The sequence below is a fragment of the Sander lucioperca genome, chromosome 16 (assembly GCF_008315115.2).
Source record: "Sander lucioperca isolate FBNREF2018 chromosome 16, SLUC_FBN_1.2, whole genome shotgun sequence".
Lineage (NCBI taxonomy): Eukaryota > Metazoa > Chordata > Actinopteri > Perciformes > Percidae > Sander > Sander lucioperca.
In genome coordinates, this window is record NC_050188.1 from 10,608,579 (window position 1) to 10,632,163 (window position 23,585).

A 23,585-nucleotide genomic window follows, 5' to 3' on the forward strand; every position below is an offset into this window, starting at 1 on the left:
TTTCATGGTGAATTCGGCTGGCTGTGATGGCAGCGTGTATTCGTGCTTGTAAGTACTTCATGTGTAATTTTGTATTTTTTGTCTGTGCGCCTGCTGGGTTTATTTACTTATATCACACTGTCTCAGTATGCATATGTACACGCAGCTGCCTCTGTAACACAGCTTGGCTCTCTGTGATCCAAAGGGAGCTTCAGAGCTTTGATATACTTTCATAGCAACACAAGGGGATAGTGGGGCTGTCGAGAGACCCCAACGAAGCCAGCACCAGACCTTTTTGGTAGGTGGATGTGGTGTTTGAATCAAGGAGACAGCCACTGCTGAAACCAACACCATCCTTAGAACTGTGTGTGCGTTTGTGTGTGTGCATATTCATGCACAAGCTCCACTGTTTGCCCTCATAGCAGCAAGGATCTCTGCCATGTCAATAACAATGAAAGCAGCCAAGATTTTGATGGGACTATAATCTCCTGCCAATTTGTTCTTTCTTTGGCACTTAATGTATTTACATTGCCTACTGTGATTCAGAACTAATAGAAGCAAAGGGATGAAAAAAGAAGTTGAATTTGATCAATTGACGGACAGCTTGTAAGTGGAAGAAATTGAATGCATTTAAGAAAAAGAAAGGAAAGAAGTATAAGATGAAAGAAAGGGAAGAAGAGTGCATGGAGTGCATGCAAGGATATAGAAGAGGTAAGGAAGACGCTGGAACAAAAAAAAAGTTCCCACACATAAAGTTCTCCAGTCCATCTCTGGCTCTCTTGACATTGTATTTAATCCTATTCTAGCCTTCCACTCGTTCCTGTCCACTAATGCTTTTATTATAGCATCACACCCTTCTCTTTCAAGCGCTTATATGACACACAGACACACACATTCACAACTAGAACCAATGATCCTTTCCTTGGCCTCTGCGAGACCAAAGACCTCTCTGCTCGGAGATAACGAGTTCCCCTGGAAAAGTGAGCGCGACAGGGTAGAAGTGAGATACAGAGAGATGAGGCCACTGATAGGGGGGAAGAGAAATAACACTCAGCAGTGCATGACTCCCCCAGTCTTCCTGTGACTAATAATGTTGTCCTTAAGGTGGCAAGGGGTATTCTTCCTTTAGTTTGTCTTCCTCCGTTTCTACCTCTTAACCCAAGGATACACCCAGCTGCCTAGTGCTCAGTAGTGTGCCTGCACGTGTGTGTCTGTGTGTGGTGGAAATTGTTACCATCAGGGCATTAGATTGTTTAATTTTACCAAATGAAGTAGCCAAGTGTACATCATGCATTACGTTCTTACATTTTTTTGCATTCATTACTGTCTGTGATCCCTTTTCTCTCCAGATAATACACCTACAATTTAGAGCTAAAACCATTAATCAAGTAGTTGATTAAAAGAAAAATTATTTGGCAGCAATTTTGGTAATGGATTAATCATTTATGTAATTTTTTTTTAAGCAAAATTGCCAAAGATTCTCTGCTAAAATGTGATTTTTAGCTAGATTTTGTTTTGTAACTTTTATAACTGTGGGTTTTGAAACACAGGTTGGACAAAACAAGCAGTCTGAATACGACAGCTTGGGCTCTGGGAAATGTAGGGTATTTTTCACAATGTTCTGAAACTATCAAGACCAAAAAATAATAATCTAGAAAATAATCAATACTGAAAACTATTAGTAGCAGCCTGAGCCCCCCAAAACAGAGAACCTTGAACCTTTTAATGAAAAAGTAGACATTTTTCCGTTAACATAAACCTATTTCAGCTAACCTTCTGCCTGTGTGATTTTCTGCACGTAAATTAGTTTGTGTGTTGACAGAAAATGATCAAGTCCTGCCTGGACACAGTGGATGAACGCTGTAGACCAACTAACCACTTAATTGCAAAAAAAATGGCTTGGTTGTCTCCCGGCTTCTCTTTGGCGAGTTGTTGCCAGGTAGCATCATCATCAAATTTGTTAAAGTTCGCTCCCTGAAGCATAAAAATATGGACTATCATCTGAGTTTATGTAAATTGGCTTTGTGCTTGGTGAAACTCTGTTTACTAGACATTTGATTCGCAAGACATGGAACAGACCAGTCCTGTGAATGAATATTTGTTGATAAATATAAAAAAAAAAAAATCCATAAGTTACAATATTAGAAAACAAAAAAATACTCTTTTTAGCAAGCATGCCAGCAACATTTATCAATCATAAATGATATATTACATTGCCAGCCATATATACTGTAGCAATGAACCTCTGCTCCACTATGTTGTATTTCCTCAGCAGTGAACTCAGGCTCATAAAAAGTACGCTTCAGCTCTGATAATGTGTTATAAAATCTGAAGAAATCAATAATGTTATCTCCGTGTATATACTGCAAAATCAGTTTGGGTGTCTGAAGTGTCATCCTCATCTCTGATAGCTGGCTGAGCTGCAGTGATTCTCCTGGTTGAGGCTCCCTGGAGGCACAGAGACGAATATAAAACTTATCTCTCAATGTGTAGTTATTCTGTCATCAACTGACATCAGAATTAAAGTAAGGAAGAAGTAAACTAGTCTTGCTTCGGTGATACAGAGAACACTGGATCATTTGTTTTATCATATGGACATAAATTAGGAAGAACCCCCCCCCCCTCCCCCCCGAGTGTTATCCTAATCCTGAAATACACATTATCATACCTGCAAACTAGTCGCTTTTCGGCGAAAATCGGCGTTTTGAATGGGGAAAATGTCATCCATGTGAATCGCCACATGTCACGCTAGTTAACACTACACTTGGCAGCAGGTAACGTTAGCCTACCGTTAGCTAGTAGCTGGAGTAAACACGGTTAAAATGCTGACAGCTAAATGGTGTAAAAGATAAATAAAATGTGTCACCTTTTTCAGCCCTTCTCAGTTTGCAGGTATGCGTTATAAAGTAGTCAGGGTTCGTACGGGTGCTTGAAATCCTTGAAAATGCTTGAATTTTGAAGTTGTGTTTTCAAGGTTTGAAAAGTGCTTGCATTTTGGATAAAATGCTTGAAAATGCTTGAAATTGTAACTGTATTTCTTTCACAACAAATATCTATCTGACTGAATAGTTTGTTTATTAAATGGAGAAATAAAATGTTGGAGAGCCTAAATTAAACCTGCTCGCTTGGTGTGACTGCAATCTGCCAGTCATGTGTGACTCTGCCGGGTCGCAAGACCCGCCCTTCAATAGCATTTATTGGCCAGGCGTCCACGCAAGGTAACGTAACCCCATTTGTTCAGGTCCTATACCCTGACCAATCGGCTATCCTAACCTTAACCACTCGAGGTGAAATGACCCCAACCAATCGAGCTGCTTCGTAGGGCGGGTCTTGGCGTGGCCATAGTAGGATTCGTAATTTTGCCGCCGGACCCCCATGAAACCACTACTGCGCCATGCCAGGAGGCTGTCGTTTCAATGAACGTTGGCTGGATGATGACAAATATAAGTTATGGATTAAACGGGGACAAACCCCACGAGTTGCCTGTTGTAAAGTCTGCAAAAAAGACGTGCAGCTTTTTACAATGGGCGAGTCTGCACTCTCGAGTCACATGAAGGGTAAGGCAAGTGAAGTATCCTACTCTACACGTTAGCGCCTATTTGTTTACCATAGTAACTGCTAGCTAGCAATTCGCAGGCTAGCTAAGTGACTGAGAGTACGTTGTGTGATAATGTAATGTTAGTATTGCAGTGTTTCCTCTAGATATTTTTTTTCAACGGGCTTATCTGCTAATGTTAGCTACCTACCGTTACCTTGAAACCATCCAGAAGTTACCGTACATACCTGAAACCGGTGATTTAACGTCACTGCTCAGTTGCTCAGTGCTCAAACTGCACAGTTTAACAACAAAACACTGAGTGAACATTACTAGCTACGTAATAGCCTACTGTAAGGTTGAGGATGGCCTTATGCAATATTTACACTGCTCTATTCCAGTAGATACATGTGTATGTCTTGGCAATGAAATACATTTTTTTTTTCCAATTAAGATATGCTATTTATCAGGCAGGTGCCTGGGCACTGTCTTGTCAGAGTCTTCTGGGTTAAAATTGAATTACAGGTTGTTGTTAACCTGTCTTAGATTTTGTTCAAAACTTGTCTATATCAAGAATATGTCCCAAAAGCAAGGCCTGTAAAATATTTATGTTCAAATCCTATGTCTTCATATTTTCAGTCCTTGAAATTACTTCACTTTGACAGCCTGAAAATCACATTATCTGGGAAACAATATTTGAACATTAATATAATGAAAAGTATTATTCATGTTAAGAGAGATAGACAGCGTGAGACAGACAGCCCAAACTTTGTAGGGTGGAAGACAAACATGTCAATATGACTGAACCATTACAAGTTTGTGCAGCATGCCCTAGATTTGGATTAAGGGTAGCATACATTTTGAGCAAAATCTAAGGGTGCAGTTGTTTTCCTAAATTTTGTCTGATTTGACACGAATGACCTAGCTGCATGTCATTTGGCTCAGATCTTCCCACTCAGTGCTACTCGCCGTAGCTGTTTTACTGTATGTTATGTTATGAACCATGAAGAGATTAAACATTTTAAAGGTGATAATTCAGGATTTACAGCAACATAGTTAACTGACCACTATCATTTTCAGCATCTTACTGATAATTCTATTGAGAATAAACATAATTAATACAAAAACAACATTTCCCTCCTATTTTTGTTATTTAGGAAAAAAGCATCAAGACCTGATGCAAAGTCATCTGAATCCAGGTCCAGTAGTAAGTGATTTTTTTGGGAAGAAAAGCACAGCTACATCCATCCATACAACCAGCAGTGACAGTACAGTGGAAGCAGCCGGTGGAGTAGCCCCTTTACCATCCACATCCACTCTTCCAGTCCAGTCTTCTAATCCACATCAGGCAACCAGCACCATAAAATCATTTGTCAGCTCTAATCCAACACTTCAAGCAGAAATATGCTGGGCAACAAAAGTTGTAACCAGCCACTATTCCTACAAATCATGTGAGAATGCAGCAGACATTTTCAGAACCATGTTTCCTGACAGTGACATTGCAAAGCAGTTTACTTGTGGGGAGAGAAAAGCAGCATACCTCACCACATTTGGGATTGCTCCTCATTTCTCTTTCCTAATGAAGGCCAAAGCCAAGAAAGAGTCTGAATATGTACTTCTGTTTGATGAAAGTCTAAATAGGGAAATTAAGAAAAGCCAGCTTGACATGCACATACGATTTTGGAATGATAACCTAGTAAAGTCAAGGTACCTAACATCATTTTTCATGGGTCATCACACTGCAGAACAAATGCACGGGAAGATTGAAAAAGTGTGTTCGGAGATAGGCTTCCAGAACCTGATTCAGCTGTCGATGGATGGCCCAAATGTGAATTTGAAGCTCTTCTCACTCGCCCAGCAGAACATTGACAAACAAACAGGCAAGAAAATGTTAAATGTTGGAAGTTGTGGATTGCATATACTACACAACTCCTTCAGAGCAGGGTGTGCATCCACAGACTGGGAGCTGGGAAATGCTCTGTCAAGCCTTAAATGGCTATTCAAGGATGTTCCAGCTCGTAGGGAGGACTACACAGAAGTCACTGGTTGCACATCCTTCCCTCTTGACTTCTGTAGTCATCGGTGGCTGGAAAATGTGGAGGTGGCTGAGCGTGCCCTTCAGATTTTGCCCTCTCTGAAAATGTACATCAGTGCTGCTAAAATGAAAACTGTAACAGAGCCACTTACAAAGTCTTTCAAAACGGCTGACATGATTGTGCAAGATGCCCTCTTCCCAGCAAAGCTGAACTTCTTTCTAATGGTAGCTAGGGAAATCACACCATTTTTGAAGTTCTACCAGACGGACAAACCCATGCTGCCGTTTATGTGCGGTGATCTCACAAATATGCTGAGGAGTCTAATGGAGAAGTTTGTCAAGCCCAGTGTCATGAAGGATGCAACTACCCCTGTAAAACTTCTTCAAGTTGACTATGCTAACTCAGTTAACCACATGGATGTCACCAAACTGAGAGTCGGATTCGTCACAGAGCGAGCCCTCGAGGAGCACATGAAACAAAACTCCTCCGAGAAGCTGAGGCTGGAGTTTAGACAGAACTGCAAGCTGTTTTTACTGAAGATGGTGTCGAAACTGTTTGAAAAGGCACCACTTAAATATCCACTTGTTAGAAGCCTGTCTGTCCTTGATCCAAGGGTGCTCCTCAAAAGCAAAGAGACAAGTGTCCAAAAACTCAGCACTGTTCTCCGACTCCTCGTGGAATCTGGCCGCATTGAAGAACAAAGCTGTGATGACATTCTGAGGGAGTTTGGCCACTTTTATGACCACAATCTGATGTGTGCGTCAGATTCCTTCAGGAATTTCAACCCACAGATGGGAAGGTTGGATGAATTCTACCATGAACATTTATCAAACAATGCAGAGTTTCGCCATCTCTGGGAGGTAGTGAATCTCGTCCTGGTCCTCTCCCATGGTCAAGCCTCTGTTGAGAGAGGGTTTTCAGTTAACAAAGAGGTGATGGTGGAGAACCTGAAAGAGCATTCTCTGATTGCTCAGCGGATCATTCATGACCATGTGAACCATATTGGAGGGCTGCTCAACATGGTCTACACAAAGGAGCTACTCCTCTCTGCAGCTGCTGCCAGGCTGAAATATCACAACTATCTGGATGACCAAAAACGTCAAAAACAAGATGAGCAGACTGCTCAGAAGAGGAAGGGAGTAATGGAGGAGATAGCTGAGATCAAGGCCAAAAAGAAGAGGATGGAGGAGGACATAAGGGTCCTCCTGAAATCTGCAGATAGCAATGCAGAGAAAGCTGAATCGGTTGGAAAACTCAGCTTCATCTCAAAGTCAAATGGTCTTCGCAGAGCTGCAAAAGAAAAACAAAAAAGTCTGGAGGCTGTAGAAAAACAGCTAAACGACAAGCTGAAGGAGCTCAAAGACACTCCTTCATAGGTCCTTAATGTACTATGGCCTTAACGTACACTGTCCTGTGTTTAGTGCCATGCTAGCAGGCAGCTAGGCGAGCATTATAACGTGTGTTACAAAGTGACCACGTTTGTCTCTGAAGTAAAGGCTGGACTACAATAGAGCTGTTTGGAGCAGTTTGTGAACAGTGTTTTCTGTTGGAGATGGTAAGTCCCTTTGGGGTGGACTTTGGGCTTTTTCACTTTGTAAACCTAATTTATAATGTGCGCAAAAAGATATATAACACAATAAAGGAAAGGGAAAAAGCCAAACAGCATAATAATAGCACTTTAAGTTGATTTGTTTAGTGTTTCAGTATTTAGTGTTGTATTTTCTTTGTTTGTTTTTTTGTTGTTTTTCAGGAGTGGATAAAGTCCACTGAAGTCAACTTTAAGTTGATTTGTTTACATTTACACATCTTGATGAGTTCATTATGTTAAATTAAGTTAAATATGCACTTTGAGGTTATAGACCATATACATAAAATGCAACTTTTGGCCTAATCTTTATAAAGCACATGTAGCACTTTTGGCCATATATACTTTTGCACTATTTTGTGTTAATTCTGTGTGTTTGACAACTCAAGTTGTTTTGATTTGCACAATATTGTTAAAAAAGGTCAATGAGCTGAATCTGACTGACTGTCTACCTCAAAGACGAATGTTTGCATTTTTTATATTTTCAATAAATTAATTGAAAGTGAACCTGTCGAGTGATTTTGTTTGGAATAATTGTTTTTACATTGACTCAGGCAGGTTAGATAGCAAGCAAAGTCTACTTAGACAGTGATACGTTTTGAAAAATAAAACTTGTGTTTTGCTTAAATATCTGATCCTTCTGCTATTACGAAACACAGTTTTGGATGTTTATAGCAGTATGTCTTTTTAATGTGACAAAAACACTAAATAATAATTTTGACTATGTATGGTCAAAATGGTGTGTGGTGTAAGGTGCTGGAAAAAGCTTTAAAATTGACCTTGAAAGTGCTTGAAAAGTGCTTGAATTTGACCTTGGAAAAGGTGTACGAACCCTGAGTAGTACATGGGATTTCATGTTTTGTTTTTGTTTTTTTACCGTGGTCTCGAGAATCGTGGTGTCGACTACTAAATGTCTGGTATCGGATATCCCTTTTGTTAACATTGCGAGATAGGCCGCTTGGGCTGCATTCATGTAGTGTCGGAATAATCGGGGATAGGGCATGTCTTGGTGGAGGTCTGCATTCTCTGAGTGGCCTTCTAGATATAAATTGCATCCACATTTTGGCAAATTCAACGATATTCAGTGTTTTACAGTTAAAAAGCAGGTGTGGCCTTTTGTCTCATTTTTTTATTTTGTTTTTAAGTTTTAATGTTTTTATTTCTTTTCTTTTTTTTATTGCTTGTTTTTACAGTTTTTGGGTATTTTTAAATATTTTACTCTTGTGAAGCACTTTGTGACTGTGTTCTGTAAAAGGGGCTATACAAAATAAACCCATTATAAAGTTATTATTATCACATTCTGATGTGCTTGTAATTTATTTCCATAAAAATACAATGCCAAAACGAGTCACTAATAAGTAGGTAATACTTATGAAGAAAATGGTTGGCAGTAGGGCTGAACGATTTTTGAAAATAATCTAATTGCGATTTTTTTCCCCCAAATATTGCGATTTCGATTTGATTATTTTTTTAAGCTCTTTGTCTTCTGTATTATTCAACAAAGAATAATATAATAATGTATAGTATGAACACACAATTACACACTAGACAGTTAAATAAGTAAAAATATAGTATATATACACACACACACACACACACAATTTTTTACAGTGCACAGAGAGGAGCTGCCTCCAGCCCCTCCCCCTCGTGAAGTTGCGTGCTGCCGTGTGCACTTGTTCAGAGAGGCTATCGTTACGTTAGCTAGTTGCTGGCGTTCTTGCCGTGGGATTAACTGTTCTAATAAAACCGTTGAAACACCGCGGCCGCGCTGCTGTGAAAGCTCCCCAAACGTCATTTATCGGAGTCTGATTGTTACCCCTCTCAGTGGCAGCTCCTCCACTCATATCTTTACAACGGAGCTAACCGCTAATCAGAGCTAATCGTTGCCAACCGAGCCTTGAGTTCTGTGTGCCTGTATCCATTAACTGCATGTATAGACTCAAGCCCGAATAAAACCCTTCATTTTATTAAAATGGCTGTAAAAGTTTTAAAGTGCCCATATTATGAAAAAATCACTTTTTCTGGGATTTGGGGTGTTATTTTGTGTCTCTGGTGCTTCCACACACATACAAACTTGAAAAAAATCCATCCATGCTGTTTAGAGTGAGATACGGTTTCTGAATGTGTCCTGCCTTCAGTCTCTGGGTGAGCTGTTCAAAATCGGCACGGCTTGTGACGTCACAAGCCGAAACGAGCAGGCTAACCGCAACCATTAGCTCGTAGTGTTAGCATGCTAACGCTAATGCTAACGCTAGCATCGTAACGCTAGCATGCTACCTCGTTCTCAGTAGCAAAGCACTGCTACAACACACACAAGTTCACCATAATCTACAAAAGAACTACTTCCATGTGCGCCTTCATTTAGAAGTCTCCCAGCTAATCCTGCCTTGTAACTGACCGAAGTTGTAGAAACAGCCTTTCTTTTACTGTCTATGGAGCTAGCTAGCTGACATGATCTACATCTGAGCTACTGGGCATGTGCAGTGCAATCAAAGATAGTACAGAAGAAGAAGAAAAGAGGTCTCACTCTGTAGCTAAAACAGAGACCAGGTGAAAAGAGGATCTGCAGCAGTGAGAGAGAGCACTGCAGTACAACAAAAATATGGTGTTTTTTGAAAATTAAACCATGTAAACCTATTCTGGTACAACCTTAAAATACAATTATGAACCTGAAAATTAGCATAATATGGCTGCTTTAAACTACAACTCAGAGTTGTTTGAATGACTCAAGGTACAGTGTAGCGTTAGCATGCTAGTTGATGCTTTCTCTACGGAGTGCAGACTGATTGCTCTCGTGAGTCATGTGACCAAATCGCAGCCTTTGCGATTAGGAAATCGCGTTTTAACATATCGCGATATTATCGAAAATGCAATTAATCGTTCAGCCCTAGTTGGCAGGATAAAACCAGATCAGAAAATATTTACCTTGTCAACTCCATATGTATTTTCATGTTGGGCTACTGCGATTGAAAAAACTATTCCAGGACACAACAGCACTCTGGATGTAGGTAATCACTTATCACACATAACAGACTGTATTCTACCTACTTGTGTTTGTATAGGATCAAGTATTGGACACACTATTGAAAAGTAGAAGTGAAAATACATTAGAGGCTCAGAATGAATTATGGCTTGCTTGCATGGCCCATCATAATAATGGGTATATCATCCCTTCTTTTAAGAGGAACCTTAGTCGACACCTGATCTTCTGACAGCTGCAGTATGAGAGCTCTGCTAACAAATGAGGCTGGAACAGAAAAAGGAGTGAAATTGTAATTTCCTCTCACGGCTGAGACACGATGTTTCCGATATATTCTCTTACTTTAAATTGTAATGTATGGCTGGGACAAGCAGTTTGAGGCTGTATAATACAGTTGAACAGAATTAGAAAATATCCAGCCTGCTGCGAGGGCGCACACTTAAGAACGGATGTGGGAATTCACAGTTTTTAGGTGTTTAAAGTTGTAAAGGCTCACGCTGTGCTTCAGCACTACATTGAACCGCAGCCAGATGATAAAATAAGTTGTAACTTTTGAATTGATAAAAAAGAAACCTGGCTAAATAAAACATTGATATGAGCTGTATTTAAGGTCACTACGTCCTACGCACAATGGCTATGTCTGTAATTGGTCCTTGGGGTCAAATAAACTTAGTTGTAAATCAATATTGCACCAATATTAATCTTCTTCTCTTACCCTTATCCTTTAGTTAGATATTATATATACTTCCCACCGTCAATGTTAGGGTCTCAGTCAAACAGAGTTGTTGTCGTTTTCAGAGGGTCAAGCCAACTGCCATGCTTCGCTTGTTTTCAAACCATGATGTCTCTCTCTTTCTCATGGGCGGGCCAAATTCTCTGGGCGGGCAAAGCAGAGAAAGGGGAGGTAACCTCCTCCTTATGACCTCATAAGGAGCAGATTCCAGATTGGCCCATCTGATCTTTCATTTTCTCAAAGGCAGAGCAGGATACCCAGAGCTTAGTTTACATCTATCACCATTTCTAGCCACTGGGGGACCATAGGCAGGCTGGGGGAACTCATATTAATGTTGAAAAACCTCATAAAGTGAATTTCTCATGCCATGGGACCTTTAACCCTTAAAAATAAATTTGATGGAAAAATTATTATTTTTTTAATGTATCTAGACTAAAATGACACAAGTTCATGTTTTTTTTTTTAAAAATATGATCTTTATTTTCTAAGTTACACTCTGTATCTCCCGAGATACATTGCCCATTTAGCATGCAACATTTTGTATTGTATTCATTTTATTATAGTTCATATGCCAACTTTTAAAACATTTCATAAACAGTTAATTCATTTTATGTTATCCATACAACATTAGAAAAAATTGGAAAAAACAGAACTTTATCTCCCAAGATGCATTGCCCATGTAGGATATACATTTAACATTTCATAACTTTTTAAACAGTTCATGTGCCGATTTTTAGAACACCTTTTTCCTGTTTTTTTTTTTTAATTCTCCCATCTTCCCTGTGGTGCCCCACACCATATATATTCTATGGGCAATGGAAGCTGTTTCTTGTACTGTAGAAATGGCTGACAGAAATTCCCTGAAAACGTGTACACTGGTGAATTCAATTCACACAATAATACACATTTGAGAGTAAAATAAAGAGTAATCCTTGCACACCTTTATCCTATTCAATATCTGTAGAGAACAGGCCTCAAAACATAAGTATATCTGTGAGTGATCAGCCCTGTTAAATAGCCTTATATGGGCAGTGTATCCCCCAAGATACAGGCATTCAATGCCTGATTATCAAAGTTGTGGGAAGATAATTTTAAATATATCCACAAGAACATGTAAAACTATCCTTAAAAAACTATTTTCTAAAAGAAAATCACTCTAAAATATCATAATCGTGAAAAATATAACAACTCTTACCTCATGGCCAGTGTCTTTGTCCACATATGCTACCATTTTGGATTTTGATACAAATGTTTGGAATGGTGGCATAAAGTGGCATAAATGACCTGATTACATGACCCATCACCCCATCAGTGTTTCTCATCAACTGCAACCACATAATGCCCCTCCCCCCATAGCTCCTCCCCCTACAGCCTGTTAAATGACTGTATCCCTCAAGATACAGAAACTCTTTAATGTTTTTTTTATTCTGTTGTAAAATTATCTGCACCTCCTAAGACAGCAGGTCCAAGGGAAATCACATTCTGTGGATTAGTTTTAAATCTCCCCCACTCCTCAGGTAATAAAAATTACATTGATCAGCCAGATGGTAGCACTAGAAGAAAAAGTGTCTGAAAAACTAGGCAAGGTGACCATTTTTATTGCATTAATACAGCCTACCATTGACATCACAGATGCCTAGAGGCATGAATCAACCCACCTGCCAATTTATAGTGTTCCTCATAGTGGTTCCGACTTTTAACTTCTAATAGACCTCAGAGAGAAATCAAAATGCCATCAGCATGACCACACCAAATTTAGAAGAGCTCTCAGATTTAGTTAAACTGATGGGAATTAGTGTTTCCCACGGAATCCAAGATTGACAGCGGTGTCTTAAGAACATAGATAGACATAGTTAACTGACAAATTTGTGCAGAGGTTGTCATGTACGTATGTATGTATGTTGGCATTAAAAAAAGTAAACATTGGCACTGAAAAATGAAAAACATGATTTAAATATTTTTTTATAATTTTATATTCCTTAATTTATTTCTATATGTTTTGCATTCTGATGCGTTTTTCCAATGACAATCTTTGTTTTCTTTGTGTCACTCTTTATTCAGTGTCAGTTTTCTTTTTCAATCTTTTTTTTGTTTCAACTTTCTGTCACTGTGTTGGTGTGGAGGGGACATTACATCTAATCTGGAATGTCAGTCCTCTGGACCCACAGCCCACTTCGAAGCCTGGCATCACCTGGAACTCCCCAATAGCAAGTTAAGTCTGTTTCTCTCTGCCATTGTTTTTTACATTGAAACCGGGCTGGTTAAAAACTTAACTGACGTTATGCTGGTCCGGCAGAGGTCTGCTGGAACTAGCGCTATTGTTTGCTAATGTCAGCTATCCTAGCTAACATTAGGTTCTATGGGAAAGACAACGGCAGAGAGAAACCGACTCTCAGACAGAGAGCGGGGCAAGGAGGGACTGAGCAAATCAATGGTCTGCAAGTAGCTCTACAATAATATAGGATTTTAACCCATTTTAAATAGTAAGTAAGCACCATCATATCTTGAAGAGTTCATAGTACCTTATTGTCCCACTAGAGCACTGCGCTCCCAGAATGCAGAGTTACTTGTGGTTCCTAGAGTCTCTAAAAGTAGAATGAGAGCCAGAGCCTTCAGCTATCAGGCTCCTCTCCTGTGGAACCAGCTCCCAGTCTGGGTTCGGGAGGCAGACATCATCACCACATTTAAGAGTAAACTTAAAACTCCTCTTCAATAAAGCTTATAGTTAGGGAGTGAGGAGTTGCAGCGTCCGCCTAGTCCGGCCCACCTGCTTCTCGTCAGATTCATCTACCATATAATCAATAATATAATCAAAGTAGAGGGAGGCAGGCCAGTATAGCCCGATCCGGTTGGGGAGAGTTCTAGCCCGACCAGGCTCCTCTCCTTAACCTGTCTCTCTTAATTATGCTGTTATAGTTTCAGACTGCCGGGGGGACTTCCTTTGACACACTGAGCTTCTCTCTCCTCTCTCTTTCCATTTGTGTGCATCCATGTCCCAGAAATGCTTGTTACTAACCTAGGTCTGGGGAGCTTATTCCCCGGAGTCCTTATGTTTTTTTTCGCCCAGCATGTTTCCTTGGATTAGGGTGGCACCAAAATCATGGTTGCAGCTGTCGCCGTGGTCCTGATGCACGCCCTGCTATGCGCTATTACACCCTGCTGCACTCTGCGGTGCCCTGCAGTGCCCTGCTACGTCCTTCTACGTCCTGCTACGTCCTGCTATGCTCTGTTGTGCCCTGCTACGTCCTGTAACGCCCTGCAGTGCCCTGCTATGCCATGAACTACTACAACTACTATTTCTAGTCACTGTTATTGCCACTATTCATCACACCCCCAACCGGCACCGTCAGACACCGCCTACCAAGAGCCTGGGTCTGTCCGAGGTTTCTTCCTAAAAGGGAGTTTTTCCTCGCCACTGCCGCACTAAATGCTTGCTCTTGGGGGATTTACTAGAATTGTTGGGTCCTTGTATTTTATAGAGTGTGGTCTAGACCTACTCTATCTGTAAAGTGTCTTGAGATAACTCTTGTTATGATTTGATACTATAAATAAAATTGAATTGAATTAAATTAAATAGAATATAGAAAATCAATATGTGGCGGTCAATGTTGAAATTGGCGGGCCACCACAAAAAAATCAATGTATGGGAAACACTGGGATTTGGACAGGATAGCATCTCTAACTAGTAGCTGACATTGTTGATCACGGCAAACTGATTGGAACGTAATTACAACATGGACTTAAATTCACTGTTCAACAACAGCTTCATGTGCTTGAAGCAGAGCAGTTTTTGGCTTTTTAAAGAAGAATCACAAGATTATATGAAGTATATAGGCCTTATTGGTCTTTTTATTTATTCTTTTAACATTCTCTGTAGCAGAGATGCCACATTATTTCCCTTGGGTTGTTAAACTTTGTGCCCTGTAGATCAACTGCAGCACCACCTGGGAACTCCTTGCTCTGCGAGAACCTCTGGTAATGATATTCTTGCATTTAGCTCACTTATCGCATCTAAATTAAATTTGGGAATTGTAAGGGAGTGCAGGAAACTGAAAATATAACCTGCATTTACTGAGCTCTGAGTGGTGTACATAGTTCTTCACTGTATTTTCTCAAGCAATCATTCATTTTAATTGGGTAACTATAGGGCCTTAATGAGCTTAAATGTTGTTAATAGCTCTGCTGGCATCTCAGCTGTCATGCGAGCATGGGCCAAGGTTTATCTCCCACTTCAAACTGTTCATGTTGCTTTCTTATTCATATTTTAATTCCATAATGTCCTTAAAAGGTAAATCAGCCCTCAGTCACAGTAGTCAGAAAATGCTGCTGCACCAATTTCTGTGTTAGATATCTCTTAATCATGTTGGATGCTATCAAAGGAGACATTATAGTGTTGACTGCTGACACCTGACAGGACAGCATTTACAGTGGTGTGACCATAAGGTAAACAGATGTGACCGAGCCAACTTATCACCTACGCCACCTTGGGACTTCCACCTTTATTTTACCAAAGGATGGAATTATTTGTTATATAACAAAATAGGGCAATTTTGTGTTAGATCAAACCAAGGTTATACAAGTTTTTAATTTCAAATTAGATTTTTTTTTTTTTTCATTTTATTTTAGTTTAAATTAGTTTAGAGTGTTTGCTAGTTTTAGTTTGTTTTTTTCAGAAAAGTTTAGTTATAGTTTTTATTTTGCTTTAATCACCAAAAAATATTTGTTACTGCTTATTATTGATTTAGTTTACTATAGTAGCCCTGCATTAAATTCATTGATATTTACAAAATTATAAGCACAGACTAAACACAGAATTCAGAAAAGAAAATACAGAATTTGGAAAAAAATTCCATACCTCCTTTGTCACCACGGTAAGTGACTCTTTGTTAGAAATAACCTGTTTACATCCAGGTTTTAACTATGCAAGGGAGGAATAAATAATAAGGTTCAGTCACAAGTGAAGTGGTGATGTACGTGATGTAAATTCAGCAAAAGGCACTCATTTGAAGGGTTAAGAAAATCAGATGAGTTTAGTTTTATTCTCACTGCAGACATGTAGAATGCTTCCATAGCAACTACTGCAGTCTGCTGCAGAATACTACTGCTGGTTTCAATGGTTATGGCCAATGGTAGCATTTGAGATATTTTTAGCTTCAATATTCAGACTTGAAATCCCTCAAAATGGGGGGTAGTTGTAATTTAGTGAACACTTTTGCTCTCTGTGAATTACCCAAGAGAAAGCAAAACAGGGTGTTTGTAATGAGGGCTAGTTGTAATTTAGTGACAATTTTCCCTGTGTGAATTACCCAAGATTATGGCAAAACAGTGTTAATGCAGCGACCTGCCAACTGCCCTGCTCTGACTGTGGTTATTTCAGGAAGGTTTAGAAGTTATATTTCCACACAAAAGATGGTGTTCTCAAGTACATTTGATTATACAAACCAGACCCCCGTTAATCCATTAAATTAGATGTCCCCACATGTTACCATTTCATTGCAGATATGCACATATTCTATGTAAATGTCAGATACAGGTTGCGTTTTTCTACTCATACAAGCGTGTGTCAGCACAACTGGTACTCAAAGGTAGGGTAAAAATAATTTCACCTAATGCATCGCACAAGTGAAAAAAGGGGACATCATACAAATATAACTTTAAAGGGAGGATATTGTAAACAAAAAAAAAAAAAAGATGTAGACCCATACATATTTAGTCGAGACATGGAAACTTTTCCTCCTTATCAAATTGTTTGATGCAGCCTATGTTCTTGGCATTCTGTACGTGATGTGGAGTTTCGATCTGAGAGTCACTTTGTTAATAAAGGAGGAAGTGCTGTGTGTGCACAGGCCTCACTGAAGGCAACTCCCTCTCCTGGGTGAGGTATTCATAATATAGAAGAAGATCCAAGTGGAGAGGGAGCAAATGTGTCACTCTTTAAGCTTTGAGGAGATTTGTGGTGATAGTGTACCGCCCACTGCAAGGCAACCTTACTTACTGTACCCCTGTCACCAAACAGCCCCAGTCCAGCCCTCTAGCTCCTACTGTTCTCACAACAGTTGGACATTATAAACGATGTAGTGTTTTTAGACAGTTGGAAAATGCCAATTTTGCTTTTTGGAAAGCAATGCACTTTATCTTTCTTGTCCTGGTTCCCCATTAAATAGTTGTAGGGTGTAAGAGAAACTTTGTTGTTTGCACCCTTTCTCAAGAGACAACTTTTTTTTTTTTTAAGATTTTCTTGGGGCATTTTTAGGCCTTTTATTTTGACAGGAAAGCTTTAGACATGAAAGGGGAGAGAGAGCGAGAGAGGGAATGACGTGCCGCAAAGGCCCGCAGGTCAGAATTGAACCCGTGGCCACTGGGTCGAGGACTGAGCCTCTGTATATGGGCGCATGCTCTACCAGGTGAGCTACCCAGTGCCCAAGAGAAAGAATATTTGAAAACCAGACTGTGTCTGCAACTCAAACCAGCATTAGGTAAAAAGCAGTCTGGATCAATGGAAGTACATTGCCAGGATATACTTATCTGACAAGCTGGACATCTGGCTTTGCCCCTTTACAAGAAGAACAACCTCTGAGCTAGCAAGCTAATGGTACACGCTGAAAATGGCAAGTTTTGATGAAAATTTGAATTGTGCAAAAAGGCAGGCCTGCTTGGTTCTTTCGGTGAATGATTGTAAAAATTTACAAAGAATATTTTTATAACATTTACTATCTAACTGGGACGTTTTGGGAGCGATTGGTGGGAATTGCTGTGGATGAAGTACACACGTTTTACATTTTACCATGTATCGAGCTAATTTAAATAGCTCACGTAACTGTATGGTGTGTTCATTTAATGTGGTGTTTTTTTTTGGAGGGGTGCCAAAAAAAGTTCCTTCTCAAGACTATTTTGCAGAGGCACCGTCTCTACATCAGGAAGGTGATTGTGATTGGTTTAAAGAAATGCAAACAACCCAGGGTGTTTTTTTCCTCCTATCACAGAATGTATCGGAGGTGTAGCCAGACTTTACTCCACAGTGCTGTGGAGATAGGTCTGGCAATGCAAGACTAAAAAGTATTCCAAATACTGATGTTTGTCCTGAAGCACCAGTCATTCAGTGTAATTCTAAAAATGCAATATTGACTTTAGCAGTGAATTGAATAGGTAAACAGGGTCATACATGGGAATTTGAAAGATTAAATCATAATTGTTTGCAAATTACACATTGACATTGACTCAATTATGATGTTTTCACATCAAAGCCAGTTGGTCTAGCAGTTATTTGCTTGTCTTAAACTGTGTTTATAGTAGTGCATGAGGGAAAAGTAATTTCAATTAGGCTGATGGGCTGTTGACAACAGTTTGTACACATCACTACTGTGGGAGATTTAAACTACTTTCAGTAAAATTGAGGAAAATGGTCGAGTTCTTCTTAAAAATGTGACACAGGACCCCTAAAGTTTAGTTTTCATTTAGCAGCATGTGGTTCCCTTTGCCTCTAGAACCACAACTACCAGCCTGCTACAACCCAGTGTTCATGCTTCGGAGATTAAAGGCAGACACAAGAGTTTTCTAGGTTACATCATTCCATCAGCTAACCTGATTTAAATCAACTGATGGAAGATGTGTTGTGTTTGATTTGGACTTAGAGTCCGAAGTTTAAAGTTTGACAGTGATCGGACTGAAGTTTCTAATGTCTTATTAGTCAGAATATGAAGGTAGATTTTTCCCGCTACAGAGAAATGAAAACATGGACTTCCAAAGCATTTTTATATTTTCTCAGGGAGAAGGAGCTGTATTTGTAGAGGTATTACTGAGCCAAGAGAGGAGAAAAAAGTTATTTTGCTTTGATGGACTGTTATTGTTTCATTTTTTTTCTTGGACGTTTTATTTCATTTTTATGCCTTTTGATAGTATGAGGTTATTACAACTATCTTTCTCCTTTTTGTATTGTGTGTGAAAGTGTATGTTTTTGGGCGAGGCTTTGCAAAACCGAAAGCTGTGAATGTGTCAAACATCCCTGTGCGTGCGTGCGTGCGTGCGTGCGTTCACTCGTGCACAGTTGCATGTGCTGAATATTGGTGCATGCCAAATCACAGTGTTGAACCAGTGTAGCTGTGCTGTACAGGCACTCTGATATGCCAGTCATGGATGAGATAGTTAGAGACTTCAAAGTGGCTCAGAGTCAGCCTCAGTCTTGAGGCAGGCAGGTTCAGGTTTACCTGACAAGCCTCTTACAACACTTAATCCTGTTAATTCACAATGTAAGTCTGTTTGTTGCACAGTTCACATCCACAACTCACAGCCCAGACCCTACTGAGTTTGTCTGAGACAAGTTAAGCTGGAAGGTCTTCACAAGGAACAGTACCTGTGTGTCTGCATGAGTGTGAGTGTGTACAAAAACACAGGGACCTCAAAGATAATTTTTGGACTGGCGCGTTTGTGGATGTGTCTTTGTGGGCTTTTTTAATTAGGCTGCAGAATGACACAGTGACAGAGGTTAAAGTGTGAACTGTCAGCTCTTTTATGTGTCTTTTAAGCCATGTATGTTTGAAGAATAATTAAAAACGATAGCTATTCATAGTTTCTATTTTTGTGGCGTCACATTTATACACACGATTAAGTTAGAAAAATTACCAAAAGAAAAAAGCGCTGTCAGTCTTTAGGGCGGAATGAATTATAAAATATGTTGTATCTTGTTCTAAGCTTGAATCACACCTTCTTCTCTCTACAATATACCATCAAGGTTGGAGCAAATATAGTAGGAGAATCAACTTTGTATCTGTTCACCACCCATTCGTATTAAATTGGAGCAATTCATGTATCCCATGACTGTGTGTGTCTGTGTATTTCCGTATCACAGATAGATTTGGAACAACCAATTTATAAAAGAAACAAATGCAGGTGCGTGCTTGTGTTTCATGTGCTTTCCAACATGTTTTCTTTACTCAGTTCCACCCAAGATGCAGCTACCCGCTCTCCACCAAGGGTATTTCTTAACTGTATCACAGCTGCCCCCGCCATGAGTTATGGTGCTCTGTGATTCATTGAGCGATTCTGATGAGGTTATGAGCGAGCCAAGGACAAAGTTATCTCTCCTCTGCCCAACAGAAACACTGAGTTTATTAGCCTTCAAAGCAATGGACCTCTTTTTTTTTTTTTATCTAATCCTTCGTTCCTGCACCTTAACTAGCCACTTCATATACTACATGCATTGGTTGGCAGAATACATAATGTTGTATTGAGGCAGGGGGAAAAGATGGAAAGAGGAAAAATCCATTACGCTGCTGCCTTGACTCATGGAGCTTATATAGTGTAATTCATCCTGAAGCTTGTTCAACTCGAAATGGCCCTATTTACAGAGTTCCATTACAACAATAAGAGGAAAAAGAGAGAGAGAGAGTGGGGGATTGAGAGAGAGGGACTGTGTGTGTGTGTGTGTGTGTGTGTGTGATTCGTGGGGCATCATGTCCAGGGTGTGTAATTGAATGACTGGAATGGTGTACTCCTCCATCCTCCATTATTCCACCTGAACCTAGGGCAGAGAGGAGGCGACAGAGGAATAATCTTACATGGGAGCTGGAGGCTGATGGATGCATGGATGCAAAATAAGGACATGTTTTCAATCTGTCTGCAGATCAGTATCCCAACCCAGCTACATATGCAAACATGCATGCTTTTGTAGCTGCAAGTTACACACAAACACAAATGCCCCCACTATAAAATAGGTAGTTTGCTATTGATTCCAAATGTTCCAGTAGTTATGGGATGGTACAGATATGCTACAGTCTTACTATCCTGCATGAAGTCTCTCTTATATGATTCTCCTCATCAACCTTTACCTTGTGGGTCACATCTATCTTACATTGTCCAGTCCCAGTAGACTTACATCTGGTTGATATATTTTTGAGCGACTTTTAGTCAGCTACTGGTAGATTTTTTTTTTTTTTGACAGGCAATATGGCTCTTAATCTTCCAGAATTCCGGCCAGAACAACTACCGGACATATGTTTTAAATAGCCATTTATTAGCCTACATTTAAACAGCAATAAAACACAAAAAACACAAACGCTATGATCCAAGTTCCAAGTTAAATAATTACGAAACTAAAAGTCTAAGTAAATGGACTGCAAATGGACTGTATTTATCTAGCACTTTTCTAGACTAGGCCTACTCAAAGTGCCCAACAGGCACCATTCACCCTATTCACACACACATTCGGTTGCATTCCGAGGGATAGCGAGTGAGGGACTTTCAAGTCTGTAAGCTCCAAGATCAGGGGTCTTGTTTATAAAACTGTGCGTAGGATCCTTACTAAAAGTGTATGTATGCCCAAAAGCCAAAAATGACGTACGCCAAAAATATTTCAGATTTATAAAACCGTGCGTATGCACATCTGTAAGCAGTGTTCCCTTTATGTGAATCAGCCTCTTATCCTGCCCATTTTTAACCATAAATAGTCAATGCAAAGCATCTCATGAATGCTCTCTACTGGACCCAATTCAGTACATAGATCCAAGAGCACAGCTTTAGGGAATTTAAATCGGCATATTAGCCAGTCATCGTCATGGTCCCTGAAGCCTCTTTTTCTTCTGATTCTTCCATTAGCGTAGTCCTCCTGCAGGGCCAGCAGTGCCATCATGCAGCATTACGCATGGGTTCACCGCAGTATTTATATGTTTACAACAATTTGTGATTGTTAACATCTTGCCAAAATCACAGCATCAACTAGTGGTATCCCCCACCCCGAGATACAATTTGAAGACGAAAGTCTAATAGCCAAACACACTTTTCTTCATGCAGGTTTTGTCACGGACAGTATTAAAGTTGGACTGATAACAAGGACATTAAGTATAACGATTGCGCGAGAGCTTAACGGCTGTATTTCCAGACTTTGACATTTGATGATATATGCGCAGTTATAAAGACAGATATTTAGTTATTTACACTGTGTTCTGCCGTTATCTAATGGTAGGGTATTTGATGATATCCTGTATTCCATGCAGTCGGGCCATCTCCTCCTCCTGCACTCCGTAGCGGACAATGTGACGGTGAGACAGCGCCGATTAAACATTAATAACGAATTTTTATTAAAGATTTGAGTTGGATTTTACAAGGTGTTTATGGAACAATTATCACTCAGTACAAGCGCAAATAACACTGCTGGATTTAATCTTCATGGTAAGGTGGATGATATGGAGTGAAAAAATGTGCGTGAGGCATCAATACTTGAAAATATTACGAGTAATCGTTATTCCCACATTTACTTTCTGCAGTCTGACTTCAGTCCACCACCTCACCATCTGCGTCGCCAATTCCCATTGTCTCCAAAAATGTGCGTATGCATGGGTCAGAGTTTGCGTGGAGGACCGCACATTCTCCCGTCAAGTTTTTCATAAATCACAACCTTTGCGTGAGAGGTGGCGTACGCACATTTTCAGCCCCGTTTTGTGCGTATGCCACGTTTATAAATGAGACCCCAGATCTTTCTCACATTGGGATCCGATTAGCCAGACCACATGCCAAGGTGCCCTCGCATTGAGTTCGGATCTCAGTGAGGTGTGTATAGCAAGTATGTACAATCCGAAGAATTATCAAACGTAAGTCTCACATCATCTTCCGTCACATGTGAGTTCCTCTCCCGAGCTAGAGCAAAGGGAAGAGGAGGAAAACCAAGGCTGGAGCACAGCTCAGACCCACTGTCTTATGACACTGTGGTAGCTGTGTTAATCATTCGGCTCCGCTGCCCTCTCCTCAACAAAGCGTGTCTCATACAGGCCCAGCTACCATTACAAAATAAACGAAATGAAAAGGAGAAGCTTGCACCAATTGCCATTTTGGATCCATCAGAGCCAAAGTAGCACATTCTTTTATTTATTTATTTTATAAATATATAATATTTTTTTATATTTGCAGATTTCAAAAAATGACCCGATAATAATAAAAATGCTAAATATCGCAGCCAATAAACAGCCAGGCCGAATCTGGCTGTAGTCAAATGTAGTTGAAACTTCTTCCATTAAGTTTTAAACTATGGGAATTGCATGGTTTAAAAACAATGTTATTTAAGAACGATGCTGTCATTGCATTGACCCACAGCATAAGAGGACAAGAAGACATAATTAAAGTGTCACAACAGGCCGGTTTCACAACCATATGCTGAGAAAACCACTATACCACGTGAGAAGGAAGGCAAGAGAGCATTGTGTATATGGATTCACACACATGCATGCAGACACACACAGACAGATATACACACACCAAATGTATGAGGTGGAAATGACTTATCACTCCTCATCTATTTCATCACAGGGATACATTCAGACTCATCTCATCACATTCTCACACACATACACTGGTTTGCCTCAGGAAACAGACCGTCCTCCACTGTCTGTTTATGAACTCATCTGTTTGCTGCAGACAGGGTGGAGATGAGGACATTTATTGTGTGTTGCGGTATGGCCATGTATTCAACATAATTAATCTACTGTCTAATTTTCCCTTAGCGCTCCCGACGCATCTTGTACAGCCATCTCATAGCATTTCATAAAACTGTCCACCGTTCACAGCCATCATCGGCTTCATTTGTAACCTTTGAAGTTCTCAGGAGGTATTTTAGTTGTGACGTTTTTCAGAGCACCTAGACACTGAGGTGTCCAATGTTGTTTGGTTCAAAATTGACTGAAATTGAGCATTATTAACCAGAATTATGTAGAGGAACCGTATACAGAAATAATTGAACTGGCGGCAGACAA

The 23,585-nt window shown here is 39.9% G+C and overlaps 1 protein-coding gene and 1 long non-coding RNA gene across 2 annotated transcripts in view; one reads left to right on the top strand and one right to left on the bottom strand.

The window, feature by feature from the left end:
• The window catches only part of col9a2 (procollagen, type IX, alpha 2), a 148,380-nt gene that overhangs the window by 9,733 nt on the left and 115,062 nt on the right, over positions 1-23,585 (top strand). The window lies entirely within an intron of this gene.
• On the bottom strand, positions 2,896-21,626 carry LOC118493409. The gene is made up of 3 exons (XR_004895359.1): positions 21,616-21,626; positions 16,422-16,426; positions 2,896-3,032 (listed from the first exon to the last, which is right to left on the bottom strand). It is a non-coding gene; the product is annotated as an uncharacterized LOC118493409 (long non-coding RNA).